A 14,880-nucleotide genomic window follows, 5' to 3' on the forward strand; every position below is an offset into this window, starting at 1 on the left:
CCGACTGAGTATCACCGGGCACCGACGTGCGCCAGGATCTGGTCTCAGAAGTAGCGCTGCGTCCAGCCTTCCAGAAACCCTAGATGGGCGCCCACAGAACCAGAAATAAGTTTCTTACCGGTAGAAACCAGATCCAGGCGGCTCCGATCAAAATCAATCAGGAAATTTAGCAGGTGGGGTCTCTGACCTCTACCAGTCCCGGGGCTGAGGAACGTCTCTCAGAGATCTCCCCCTGGGTCGGAGAGTCTAGTGATCCTGGTGGACTCCGGTCACAGGACCAGTCAAAGGCTGTTTATCTCACTGGGGCATCTCCAATTGTTGTGGAGCGAGTGCGAGTGAATGACCAGAGTCCAGACCAAATTAAAATGTAGGGAGCCTTTATTGCCGGCTGGCAACTGCTCTGCCTTTCTCCACGCAGGGAGTCCAGAGAGCAGCCCCGACCCTTTGTTCGGGACCGCTTTTAAGCACATTAACCACATCTTGTTTTTGCAGAACAAGTAACACAAGACAAAACTGTTTTTCCCAAGCACCGTCAGGATCATGCCATTGATGACCATGTTATTTACAGGGTCATCCTGTTCTTCAGAAAGCTGACAGTGATCTATGAAAGAAGGCCTACATGCTGGGAAGGGGCCATGAGACCGTATCTCAAGGCCTGGCCTGGTGTCAGCACTGACAACTCCATCTGGGGCATAGTCCACAGCCTCCCCGGAATGGTAGTAGTAAGCATGCTCAAAAATTCCGACTCTCTAATAGTTGGGCCAGACTCTATCCTGTGTGGTCCTGGGTGAATTCCACTAAATCCCACAGTGGATGCACCCGGAGTGGGGACAAGCCTGGTCTCAGAGCTGGTCTGGGGCCAGCCCCACCCTCTTTTACCAATCCTCCCTCCTCCACCCCCTGCCTCCCCCCCCCCGCCCCCCCCCCCCCCCCCCCCCCGGCTTTTCACAGAAGGGAGGTTTTCAGTTTGCATTGTTTTTCTTAATCCTCACCAGAGGCTATTCTTCCATTGATTTTCTTTAGAGTGAGTGTAAAGGAGTAAGAGAGAGAGAGAGACAGAGAGAGAGAGGAGAGACAGATGTGAGAGAGACACATCAATTGGTTGACTCCCCAACCCACCCAGACCTGGGCCAGCTAACCTAAGAACATGTTGCCCTTGGCTGGGAATCGAACCCGTGACCCTTTGGTGTGAGGGCCGATGCTACCAAAGGAGGTCCAAGCTCCACTGAGCACTGTTTGGGGTCCGTGATGTCACTCAGGGGTTTTCTAGTCCCACCACCCCTGCTTCCTCCATCAGCTGGGATGTTCTAGAAGGAAGGTGTGTCCTTCATCAGCTATTATTTATGGGGGTGGGGACATCTAGAGGTTGAGAGGGTGCCTGCCGTTTCCTCACAAGACAGAGTGGTCCCCAGGATAGCTTTGCTTTTTAAATTTTTCCCAATTAAAATTATGTTATCAAAATTGTTTTCAGTTACAATTTACATCCCATATTATTCTGTATTTGTGTCAGGTGTACAGCACAGTCGTTAGACCAGCCTACCCTTTACCCTGTGTCCCCGATATTTCCAGCCCCCACTTGGCACTGTCCCTAGGACCCTGTAGCTTTCCCAGGGCAGGGAGAAGCCCTGGAGACCTCATGGGGTAGCTCAGTACCAAGGTGAACTGCCACCACCTGAACCCACATTTCCTCTCTGCCTTCTGCCCCCACAGGGGGTGCTGTGTCTAAACTGACGAGGAGGGCGGGGTGAGGGCAAACATTTGTATGACAGGGCAAGTTCATTCGTGCTTATGACCTAGCGATGCAGAGGGGGTGCTGGGGGGCTGTGGTGGGCTGCCAGCTGTGGGCGTGGATGGGAAGGAGGCTGCCTGCAGGCTGGTTGGTGCAGGAGGCGGGCCATGGGGGGCAGTGCAGCAGGTGAGCTCCGAGCGACAGGGAACAGGTGGTGTGAGTGTGGGAGGGTCCACAGTCGTCCTGCGGGAGCCCAGACCTTAGGCCTGGAGAGTGAAATGGAAGAGGAGTGGCTTTATGTGTTTATGTTATTTTATTATTTTTTTAAATATATTTTTCGGAGAGGAAGGTAGAGATAGAAACATCAATGATGAGAGAATCATTGATCTGCTCCTTCCTCCACGCCCCACGCCGCGAATGGAGCCTGCCATCCGGGTGTGCCCTGACAGAATGGAACCAGGACCTCCAGGTTCATAGGTGAACGACGGGCGTCAGTGATGCTTCACTGCACTCAGACTCTCAGGATCACTCACATGTTGTTTTGGAAATGAAATGAGGAGGGGGTAACCTGGCCCCAGCCCTGCTCACCACCCCTCGTCCTGAACTTGCAGGCTGAGCAGCCTGACCTGTCTGGCTTCTAACCTGGCTTTCCTAAGCTCTTCAAAAAGGAGACAAAGGGTTCCTGTGGGTCTGAGCGAGCCATGCTTTAAAAAAGGATTTCTTGTGGGAAAACAACGCTCAAAAGAGATCCCTGTGGTTTATCTCCCCCGGTCCTCCCCGTAGCAGCACGTGGCCTGCCCTCTGTAGCAGTGGCCATCGTGTGTCAGGAAGGCTGGGCACGGGTTGAAGAGGCAGTGCCCCCTCTTTTTGATGTATATGTGTTCTGGGCTCTTGGGGACCTCGTCCCAGCTGAGGCCAGCACCTGTGAGGAGGCAAAGAAGACACATCAGGATCCTGGCTCGCAGCCAACGTGACTGCAGCACACTTGGTGACACAGGACACACAGCGTTCGCAGAGCACTGCAGACGGGGCCCTCCCAGGAACTGCGCCCCCACTGACCTCTGGGGCTGCTCATGAAAAGGCCTGTGCCCTCCGTCTGAGGTCTATGCCAGCTGCCTGAGGTCTGTGCCCTCTGCCTGAAGTTGGTGCCCTCCGTGTGAGGTCTATGCCAGCTGCCTGAGGTCTGTGCCCTCTGAGACCAAACCAAAGCTGAGGATGAGCCCCAGGGCTGTAAGTGGGTTTCCTTCTGCCCAGAGAGCTGTGCAGAGCACCCAGTTCGTCCCCAAATAAGGTTCCTCCACTTCACCCTGTCACCAGAACACATGTGCTCTGTTGCACAAATACCCGCGTCCGTTTAAGAAATAATCTGCACCGAGCAGGTTCCAACCACACACATTAAAACCTCCGCATTAGAAAACTTTCGTACCCACTTTGCAGATGGGCACCCTGAGGGGTAACTGGAGTCAAGTTGTCCTATCTGTCTGACAAAATGACGGCCTGGACAGGGCACAGTGTCTCCAGCTCTCCTCACAGCTCCCTTCACCTGGTCCCGGCCCCGGGCACAGTGCCCACTGGTCCCCAGCTCACCTGGGCCCACCTGGGTGAAGAGTAGGCAGAGAGTCAGCAGCAGGATGTGGAAGAGCCTCATGCTGGCAGCCAGGCTGGGCGAGGGCAGGAGGAGGAGGAGGCTTGCAGGTGGAGCCACAGGCTTCCAGAGGCCAATGTGCCTCCCTATTTATGGGGGAGAGGGTTGCACAATCTCAGGGACGGATCTGTGGGGCGTGACTCAGTCAGGGAAATGCTCACAAGCAGCCCCTCCTGTGGTTCACCTGCGTCTGCGAGTCAGGTGGACACACTCCCCGTCCAGCTGGGGGGTGAGCTCTGGCCCGGAGCCCTGAACTGGCACCTCCGCTGCTCTATCTCCCCTTTCCCCCTCTCCCCCACACTAGGCTGGGAGTTCTGACGGGGTTCTGGAGAAGTTCTGGAGAAGGGGCTCATTCCCAGGCCCCTGGGTGGGAAATGGCTCAGCGGGTCCTCTGACAGCAGCGACCAGCAAGCCAGCTAGTGCTTAGCCGGCCTCGGAGTGCCCTCCTCCCGGGAAAAGCCAAGCGTCTGTTTCAGGAACTTTCTCCTCGATTGGTCAACACCAGCCTTTCTTTCTTTCTTTTCTTTTTAAAAAATATGTTGTTATGAATTTCAGAGAGGAAAGGAAAGGGAGAGAGATAGAAACATCAATGATGAGAGAGAATCCTTGATGAGCTGCCTCCTGCACACTCCACACGGGGTAGTGAGCCTGCAACCCAGGCCTGTGCACTCACCTGGAATCAAACCTCGATCTCCTGGTTCATAGGTCGACGCTCTACCACGGAGCCACTCTGGCTGGGCCCACAGGCTGCTTCTTACCTGCATGTCACACAGACACCTGTAGAGTTTGTGCGGTTGTTGTCTGTCTGTCCCACGAGGTCAATCTCATCTAATGGCACTTACGTTCTGGGAGGCAAGGAACCTTCGATTTATCCGAGGTGAATCAGAAAGACACAGCCACTAACATACGTGGAATTCACCAGGCAGGGCTGGTGGGAATAGGGAGAGCAGTGAAACGTGTCCCCTGCCTGGCTCAGCCCAGACCACAGCCACGTCCCTGATGGTGGGGACACCCGGAGGCTCACCTGGAGGCAGAGAGGTCCCCTGTCGCCCCAGAGGTATGGCCTCCACGTCACTACCACCTCCCCAACCTCACACGGGCTCCCCACAAACCCACACGTTAAGGGCACAGGCGTGTGGTTCAGGGGCCATGGACAGCCACCCCCTCCTGCTCATGGGATCCCCACAGGGAGGCTCTCTACACACTCAATAGGCATCTTGGGATGAAGAGGCCAACGAAGGAGGAGCCGGCGATACTCAGACATTCCCAAGGCACTAGCTCTTTAAAGACTACGCTTTCCAGCAACTCAGAGGGGTGCCTGGCTATTTAAGAGCCACGTGGAGCATGTTCGTTAAAAGAGAAACGCTCCCCGTGAACCCCGTCTGCCCGAGTCCGGCAGCTCCTCTGTCTCACTCTGTGTGACCTGGTGGGTTGATTGGTGACACCTGGTTGTTGACGTCACTCAGCAGAGGGAACCCGGTGCACGCACCTCCTGGCCTCATGTCCCCCTGGGGCCAGGCTTGTTCCCGCCCCGGCACCTGCAGGTTTGCTCTCAGGGCTGACCACCCGCACAGCGCAGACCGGCCCCCACTCTGCTCTGGGACGTGTGCTGAGTGAGTCAGAGGAACACCTCCGCGTGCATTAGGCTCCCGGGGGTCGCTCTGATGAGGGCAAGCCCCCACCACGCCCACGGCCCCGCGGACTGTGCAGTGACGATTGAGGTTTCCTTTCTGCCTGCACTGCACTGCGCCCTGACTTCCTCTCCTTCCCCCAGTATCTGTCTCTGAGTCTCCAAACCAGTGCTCCAGTCCTTCTCCCTTCCTTAGGTCCGGGTCACTGAGAACTGAACCTGCCCTTGCCCCAAAGCCATGCAAACGGAAGTGGGACAAGTTGATACCCCATCAGAGACGTCACCACAGCCCATCCACGGACCGTTGATACCACGTCAGAGATGTCACCATGAACTGTCTTCACGCAGCAGAGAAACAAGAGACGCCCCTGCAGCCCAGGAGAGCGCATTGGGGTCACTGCCTAACTCCACCCCGTCTGGGGGTGCCCCCAGCCAGCGTCTAGAAACCTCCTCCACTAGACCCTGGGGTTACAGGCTCCTCCAATCTCCACCATCATTCTCTTTGGTTTCCATAGCAACGCCTCTCACTGAATGCCAGCCTGCTTGCTCCTAGGCCTCCCCTGGCAGCACCTGCATCCCCGACTCCCGAACTGAGAGCTGAGGTCTAACTGGACAGGAGTGAGACTGCTTCTGACAGGGATGCAGAGCAATCAGGCCTCAGCTGGCCCCGTCCGAAGACTTCCGCCCAAAGACCCCCAAAATACTGAGCTGGTTCCAGGACCCGTGGGTAGCGAGTGAAAGGGCAGAGACTCCATTTTTGTGCTAGGCCCTTCCTCCTGTCCCCAGAATAACCTCCCTTCCGAGAAAAACTACAAGAAAGCAGCTAGGCCCAAATGGGCTATGCCATAGCATGCTCCTTCACCCGTCAGGTGCCAGGGCCAGCCTGACAGGTTAATCTGGGCTGAGTGTAGGAGGTGGGAATTGAGAAAAGAAAGAAAGACAGGAGAGCGGGATCGGGAGGACTACAGATTATCGAGAGACTGCAGCAAGTTTATTAACTGCATAATGCTTTTTGTGCACAGAACACTGAATAGGAGGTCTGTCAAGAGGAATGTATTCTTTGTTCCTCTTAATCTCTAAGGGAGAGACAGAGCAGAAGGACACATTCTCAGTACAGCAAATCTCAGTAAATAGTTACAGACTTCTTGGTAAGCGACGAAAGGTTGCTCTCATTCTACTGATAACCGCCATCCAAACAAGCCTGGGAAAACTGTGTGGGTGGGGACAGCCTTGCTAGTCCCTTCAGGTGACCTGGAACTGACCAATCGGGGTCAGCCAACTCAGGGGACCCTCCCCCTGCGCCAGGCCCCTATAAAACCTTTGTCCTGTTGAAGCTCTCTCTCTCTCCACCTCGCTGCTACACCAGTGTGTGTGTGTGGGACTGAGCTCGAGCTAGCTCGATAAAGGCTCTTTGCTTTTGCATCGGACTCAGCTCCCTGGTGGTCTTTGGGGATCACGAAATCTGGGCATAACAGAGAGCATGTCTCCAGCCCGTGTCTCCCCTCGGAGGGACACCCTGGGCCCAGGGAAGGCGTTGCCACTCCGCCAACCAGAGACTTTAAAATGTTTGGTTGATTCTGTGATGTTTTTGAAAGAAACTTCCTGGTCAAAGGGGAGATGAAGAAGGAGTGAAGATAGAGAATGTAAAAACTGGCCACAGGAGCAAGCTGCTAAAATTATTGTCGTGATGAAGGTCGCGGCAGGAGGCCATGGTTCTGCGCTTCCTGTAACCAGCCTGGGAGCGTGGAGGCTTGAACTTTCCAGCCCTGCGTCACCGCCTGATTCCCATCAGTTCCCGCACCTGCACCCCATCTCCAGATGGCCCTCCGATTACCCCCGAAGGACTCACCTGTCCAGACCACCTGGCACCCATTATGCAGGTCATCGAGCATGACCTGACCTCCTGGCACCCATCTTCCAGCCCTACACCCCTCACCTGGACTCTTCTCTGGGTCACTCCACAGTCCCAGGTGTGAACAGTGCTGAGGACAGAATCCCTATCTCAGAGCCAATGGTGTTAAGTCTCCTCATCAGCCCCAGAACCCGCCTCTGGACATGTCAATCCCCTCAACTGATGAACACACACGGGTGTGGGCTGGCCGGGAAGGTGGGCTTGGCTTGGCTGGAGGTAGTGAAACCAGGTATAGGAGGGAGTGATCCAGGAAGGGGGTGCATCCAGTCTGTCTAGCTTTTTCTGGAAGCACGGACTCTGAGAACTAAGAGAAAGCTGTAGGGCTGCCTGGAGGAAGGCCTGGCCACCTCAGCTGCCCTAAATCAGGAAAATGGCCTAGACTGGCTCCTGGTGGGGGTGGGAGTCCCTCCACGCCCTGCTGACCAGTTTCCTCATTTAGACAGGAGATTGTCTGCAGGAAGAGATGGACCACAGAACTTATATGCATACTAGGGATCCAGTGAACGAAATTTGTGCACCTTGAAAGCACTGTGGGCCGGGAGGTTGTGGTGGGCACAGGGGCGGTCTCGGCCCATTCTCCGTGACCCTGACCGGCACCTCCTGCCGGGGCCTCTGGCTCGGTGCCGGGTGGCCCACTGTGGCCCCAGAGCAAACACAGGCAGGGGGACCGGGGGACACTGTGAGGCAGGCACGGGTCCCAGCCCCCACGGGCCGCCTCCTTGTGCAATGTCAATCATGTGCTGGGCCTCTAGTTAGTCTATATTAGTCTATTACATTGAATGGCTAGGTTGCAAGGTCAGACAGTTAAGTTTATCTTTTTCCATTATTTGAGCTAAAAACAAAGTCATTTTATAGAATAAGAGAGTGTCTTATAGTGACAGAGTTTACAATGGCAGAGTTTACAGGACTAGGGACTATCTAACAATAGCAGAGAATTCAAACAGCAGTTTTTTATGCAAGATGGAGGTTACTCTGCTTCAGGCGCCTCCATATTTGTGAGGGCGTGATGGTCAGTTAGCATATTCCCTCCTTACTAGATAGGATGTGCAAAGCCCATGGACACACAATAGTGCAGGGAAGGCTGGGAAGGGGAGGAATAGGGAGGGTCAATGGGCAGAGAAGAGGCCGCCCTGCCCCCACCTGGTCCTGGTGCCCAGCAAAGAGGGCCTCGCTGCCCAGAAGCCACCTGTGACCTGAGGGTGAACTTCTACTTCACAGCCAACCTGGCAGGACCTCCAGAACCCACTTGTCCACACTAAGGTCACCCCTCTAATCCGTCCATTCTTTCTTCCCTCCATGTTCTCCCTGGCGCCTCCCCCCCAACTGCTGTGCCCAGACCTGCCCTGCTTGGCCCCCACCTGTCCTCCCTCTGCCTTCTACACTCAGGGGAGGGTCCCTGGACCAGGACACAGAGGCCTCAGCCCCATCCAGCCCGGCCCGCAAACAGGCCGCCTCCCATGGTTGTACCTCAGCGTCCTCGTCTGTAAAGTGTGAGGGTAATGGGGCTCCCAGCCTCACCCCACAGGCTCATGGGATGGTCAATGAGACTTGGGATGGCCGAGGGCTGTTAGGGGGCATCCAGAATAATGGGCGGCGACATAACGGGATGTTTTCCTTCCAGCCAGAGTCGGAAGCACTTGTTCATTGTTGTAACCCTACACCCGGCAGGAGCCCTGGCACAGACCGACCCTTCAGCTCCATGAGCAACTGGAACCAGGTGAGGAGGATGCATTTCAAAGAAACAAGCAGCCACTGGGCTTCCGTTATGGCCCTACTAGGATCCCGGGATCCTCTGAACTCAAGGACTAACCGTTCTGATACGAAGGAGATAAAAAGATGAGTAACTCTCATTCGAGGCAGAGACACAGAAGCACCGAGAAGTAAAAACTGCAGTAAAGGCCTGAGAAGGCAAACCCCTATTTTGTAAAAACTGCTGTTTGGAATTCTCTGCTGTTTTTCTTAGACGGCCTCTTATTCTAAAAAAATAACTTTGCTTTCTAGCCTGCTTTAGCCTGCTTGACTAATGAGGACCATAAACTTAGCTGTCTGACCTGGTAGGCCAGAGACTAGATGTGCCCATAATTTTTAGAACTGTGTTTGTTTTCAAAGACAGCAGCGAGATAACCACTAATTGCACAGAGCGCTGGCTCCTTAATAAAAATGGAAGTCCTGCTTGTAGCTTTCTTAGAATTTGAATTCATTTTCTCTAAGCCCGCGGTAAATAAGGTGTGACTCCAAACTCTCCTGCATTGTTTGATTATTCCGGTTTTCTGCAACAGGCCACGGGAGGAGAATGTCACTGGGAGGTCAAGACAGGCTCACAGGCCTGGACGAATGCACAGACCTTCCCCCTGAGCCACAGGAGAGGGTCCCCTGGTCCAGGACATAGCCCTGAGGTAGAAAGGGCAGGAAAAGCAGAGGAAGAGGGGCAGCGAGCCCAGAACATGAACATAGATGGGAACTGGGGGGAGAAAAGGGAGATAAACCAGGGCAATAGGACAACTCCAAGTATGAGCTGCAGGTTTCCCATGTAGTCTCAGGGCAGGAAAGAGTATTCAGGGTTCTCCCAGGCATCCGTCTGCTCAGTGACGTTTAAATTCATGATTCCTGCCTGACCGGCCTGGCTCAGCGGTTGAGCATGGAACCATGAACCAGGAGGTCAGGGTTCAATTCACAGTCAGGGCCCATGCCTGGGTTGTGTGCTGGATCCCCAGTGTGGAGCGTGCAGGAGGTAGATGATCAATGATTCTCTCTCATCATCGATGTTTCTATCTCTCCCTCTCTGAAATCAATAATAACATATTTTTCAAAAAGAAAGGAAGAAAGACAGAGAGAAGAAAAAGAGAGAGAAATAAAGAATAAAAAAAAGAGGGAAGGAAGGAAGGAAACAAGGAAGGAAGGAAAGAAGGAAGGAAGGAAGGAAGGAAGGAAGGAAGGAAGGAAGGAAGGAAGGAAGGGAGGAAGGCAGGAAGGAAGGAAAGAAGGAAGGAAGGCAGGAAGGAAGGAAGGAAGGAAGGAGGAAGGAAGGAAGGAAGGGAGGGAGGGAGGGAGGGAGGGAGGGAGGGAGGGAGGGAGGGAGGAAGGAAGGAAGGAAGGAAGGAAAGAAGGAAGGAAGGCAGGAAGGAAGGAAGGAAGGCAGGAATTGGCCAATTGAGGAGAAAGTTCCTGCAGCAGCGAGGGAGGGAGAGCAGCCTTCCCTGGTGGAACTGCTTCCACAGCTTCCAGGAAACAGCCGCTCTGCTTTTCCCGGAGGAGGGGACTCCGAGACCCGCTTTCTAGTCTCTGCAGGCCGAAACCCCTTGTCACGGGCCCTCTGAGCCATTCCCACCCAGGGGCCTGGGCATGAGCCCCTTCTCCAGAACTTCTCCAGAACTTCTCCAGAACCCCATCAGAACTCCCAGCCTGGTGTGGGGGAGAGGGGGAAAGGGGAGATAGAGCAGCGGAGGAGCCAGCTCAGGGCTCCGGGCCAGAGCTCACCCCCCAGCTGGACGGGGAGTGTGTCCACCTGACTGGCAGACGCAGGTGAACACAGGAGGGGCTGCTTGTGAGCATTTCCCTGACTGAGTCACGCCCCACAGATCCCTCTCTGAGGTTGTGCAACCCGCTCCCCTATAAATAAAGAGGCACATTGGCCTCTGGAAGCCTGTGGCTCCACCTGCAAGCCTCCTCCTCCTCCTGCCCTCGCCCAGCCTGGCAGCCAGCATGAGGCTCTTCCACATCCTGCTGCTGCCTCTCTGCCTGCTCTTCGCCCAGGTGGGCCCAGGTGAGCTGGGGACCAGTGGACACTGTGCCCGGGGCCGGGACCAGGTGAAGGGAGCTGTGAGGAGAGCTGGAGACACTGTGCCCTGTCCAGGCTGTCATTTTGTCAGACAGATAGGACGACCTGACTCCAGTTACGCCTCAGGGTGCCCATGTGGAAAGTGGGTACGAAAGTTTTCTAATGCGGAGGTTTTAATGTGTGTGGTTGGAACCTGCTCGGTGCGGATTATTTCTTAAACAGACCCGAGTATTGGCAGAACAGAGTACGTGTGTTCTGGTGACAGGGTGAAGTGGAGGAACCTTATTTGGGGATGAACTGGGTGCTCTGCCCAGCTCTCTGGGCAGGAGGAAACCCCACTTACAGCCCTGCTGCTCATCCTCAGCTTTGGTTTGGCCTCAGTAGGCCCCAACCTCAGACAGAGGGCACAGACCTCAGACAGAGGGACAGACCTCAGGCAGAGGGCATAGACCTAAGACGGAGGCCACAGGCCTTTGCATGAGCAGCCCCAGAGGTCAGTGGGGGCGCAGTTCCTGGGAGGGCACCGTCTGCAGTGCTCTGCGAACGCTGTGTGTCCTGTGTCACCAAGTGTCCTGCAGTCACGTTGGCTGTGAGCCAGGAGCCTGACGTGTCTACTTTGCCTCCTCACAGGTGCTGGTCTCCTCGCGAATCTGACCCCTTGGAGTCCCAGGTGCGACGGCCTTGGGGGGACCTGCTACCTCTACCACTGCCCGGAAGGCACTCAGGAAGATGGCAGGTGCTTCAGAGCGAGGTCCAAGTGTTGCATCTGAGCTGGGGCCACGACAACCCCCCCCAACCCCCATTTCATTTCCAAACCAACACGCTTACAGCCGGGTCCTGTGGCTTCAACCCATGACCCAGGAAGTCACTGTTGGATTCTCGGTCAGGGCACAGGCCCGGTTTGTGGCTAGATGCCTGTAGGCTCCCTGCAGGAGGCAGCAGATCAATGATTCTCTCTCATCATTGATGTTTCTGTCTCTCCCTCTCTGAAATCAATAAAAATATATTTTAAAAAGAAAGAATGACTGGCTAATTCAAATGTAGCTATGGATAAAGAGCCTGCTGGCTTCAAGCAATGATTTTCAACTGGTGTGGCTGCACGAATTCCTAACACATGCAATGCTGACTCTAGCCAGGGGCACTGACCTCCTTTCCCTTCGATTGTCCGGTAAAACAATCACAGCCACATCACAGCAATAGCTGTCTGCTGAGCATGAATCAAAACTATGCCTATTTTTTGTCAGATTGGCCAAATATGTATGTTTAGGTGTGCTGCAGAGGCTGAGTGGTTCGTGTGTGTGCTGTGAGATGAAAAGGTTGACAACACTGGCCTAAAGGACTGCAGGAGCCAACCTCAAAGGAAGCCGACTCAGCCTGCAGGCGTTTCGGCTCCAGGGGAGTTGGCCACCTTGCAGGAAAGCCAGAGCCTCCTGGACCGGGTCCCCGCTGTTTACCGAAGCAGCCGGTGCTGTCTGGCACACAGCACCATGCGCTTCCCCCGGTTCTGCCTTCCTCTTCCCGCCCGTACACCCCTGCTGCCCTCGCATGTGAGGATGGTCCTTGTGCCCTGGCCGGTGGCTCAGCTGCTTGGAGCCTGGTCCTGTGCTCCTAAGGTTCTGGTCTGATTCCCAGGCCCGGCACACACCTGAGTACCGGTTTCCATTCCTGGTTGGGGTGCATATGGGAGGTGGCTGATGGATGTTTCTCTCTCTCTCTCTCTCTCATCAATGGAAACATGTCCTGGGGTGAGGATTGAAAAACAAGAAGTAAAGATGAGCTTTGTGCTGAGGGTCCCCCATCTTCTCAGACTGCTGGCTCTTGAATAAACCTGCTTTGCTCCATCACACCCTGTACCTTGAGTACTGCCTCTTTAGCAACAGGCAGCTGAGCTGGGTTGGTGTTCCAGGACATTGTTCTGTCCCCATGTGCAGCATCTGTGCCTGGAGGTCTGTTCACAAAGGGACGTCTCCTTCGCATTGGGAAGTCTTTCCATGTCATTGGCTCAATGTCCATTGCGGTCAGATAGACGGAACAAAATCCACTGATTTAACTGTCTTTAATGTGCAGCCAGTGGCATGGAGGGCATTCACATTGTTGCAGCCTTCACTACTGTCCATCTCCAGAACTTTCCATCTTCCAAAGAGCAACTCTGTGCTTATAAAACACTCACTCCCCCTCCCCCGGCCCCTGGCCACCACCGTTGCACGTTCTGTCTCTGAATTTGATGACTGCAAGAACGTCTTCTGTGTGGAATCCTACGGCATTTGTGCTTCTGTGCCGGCTTATTACACTGCGCCTGGTTCCTCCTGGCGGATCCGTGTTGTAGCACGGGTCACAATTTCCCTCTTTTCTGAGGCTGAATCACATTTCAAGGCTGAATAGGGAGGCCCTGTCAAACGGGACCCTGGAGCTCAGTTACGGGTCCCTTAGCTGACAAGACAGCAGGTGTTTCACCTGTCAGCACTCCAATGCGCAGCTTCCACTCATGGGGTCCCTTCTCCTCCAGCACCTGCCCCATCGAGTCACCCTGACAGGGTCCCTCCTTGGCCCTGCTGCTGCCCAGGGCATAGTAACCCCTTCCGACTGGCTCAGAAACTGCTGTTTGTGAGGGGCCTTGTCAGTACAGGGTCCCCACGGGTCCTGCGGGGTTGCCTGGTCCCTCTCCCTTCCCTGTGACTTGCTCTCTCTGTTCCCTCGTGCTGTGGGACGGCCGCAGGACCAGGTCACCTGTGCCAGAGAAAGTCTCCCGTTCTAGGTTTGACCGATTGCATCCCTGAGCTGTAGTTTTACTGGTTCCTCTATCTTCTGTATTTCCTGTAAAGTGTTAGACCTAGAGACTCGATGAGTTTCAAGTTCGGCCAGACTCTTTCCTGGGTGCATGCCACTACATCCCACCGGGGATGCACCCCTAGTGGGGAAAATCCTGGTCTCAGAACTGGTCTGGTGCCAGTCCCACCCTCTATTATCCAACCCTCCCTCCCCCTTCTCCCCCAAGGGCATTTCACAGAAAGGAGTTTTACTTTGTTTTTGTTAATCCTTACCAGAGGCTATTCTTCCATTGATTTTCTTTAGACACACACACACACACACAGAAAGAGAGAAAGAGAGAGAGAGTTGAGACACATCAATTGGTTGCCTCCCCAACCCACCCAGAGCTGGGCCAGCTAACCTAACAACATGTTGTACCTGACTGGGAATCGAACCCTTGGCCCTTTGGTGTGAGGGCTGATGCTTATGAAGGGTGTTCAAGCAACCACTGAGCACTGTTTGGGGTCTGTGATGTCACTCAGGGGTTTTCTAATCCCACCTTCCCTGCTTCCTCCATCAGCTGGGATGTTCTAGAAGGAAGGTGTGTCCTTCATCAGCTATTATTTATGGGGGTGGGGGCATCTAGAGGTTGAGAGGGTGCCTGCTGTTTCCTCACAAGACAGAGTGGTCCCAGGATAGCTTAGCTTTTTAATTTTTCCCAATTAAAATTATGTTATTAAAATTGTTTTCAGTTATAGTGTACATCCCATATTATTCTGTATTTGTGTCAGGTGTACAGCACAGTGGTTAGACCTGGCACTGTCCCTAGGAACCCGTAGCTTTCCCAGGGCAGGGAGAGGCCCTGGAGACCTCATGGGGTAGCTCAGTCACCGAGGCTGCACGAGGGCAGGTGAACTGCCACCACCTGAACCCGAATTTCCTCTTGGCCTTCTGTCCCCACAGGGGGTGCTGTGTCTAAACTGACGAGGTGGGCGGGGTGAGGGCAAACATTTGTATGACAGTGGAAGTTCATTCGTGCTTACGACCTAGCGATGCAGAGGGGGTTTGGGGGGCTGTGGTGGGCCGCCAGCTGTGGGCGTGGATGGGAAGGAGGCTGCCTGCAGGCTGGTTGGTGCAGGAGGTGGGCCATGAGGGGCGGTGCAGCAGGTGAGCTCCGAGCGACAGGGAACAGGTGGTGTGAGTGTGGGAGGGTCCACAGTCGTCCTGCGGGAGCCCAGACCTTAGGCCTGGAGAAGGAAATGGAAGAGGAGTGGCTTTATGTATTTACTAGAGGTCTGGTGCACGAGATTCGTGTACTGGAGAGTAGGGGGTGTCCCTCAGCCCAGCCTGCACCCTCTCCAATCTGGGACCCCACAGGGGATGTCCGACTGCCGGTTGGGGATCGGGCCTAAACTGGCAGTCTGACATCTCTCTCACA

This window comes from Plecotus auritus (assembly GCF_963455305.1).
Source record: "Plecotus auritus genome assembly, chromosome: 3".
Taxonomy (NCBI): domain Eukaryota; kingdom Metazoa; phylum Chordata; class Mammalia; order Chiroptera; family Vespertilionidae; genus Plecotus; species Plecotus auritus.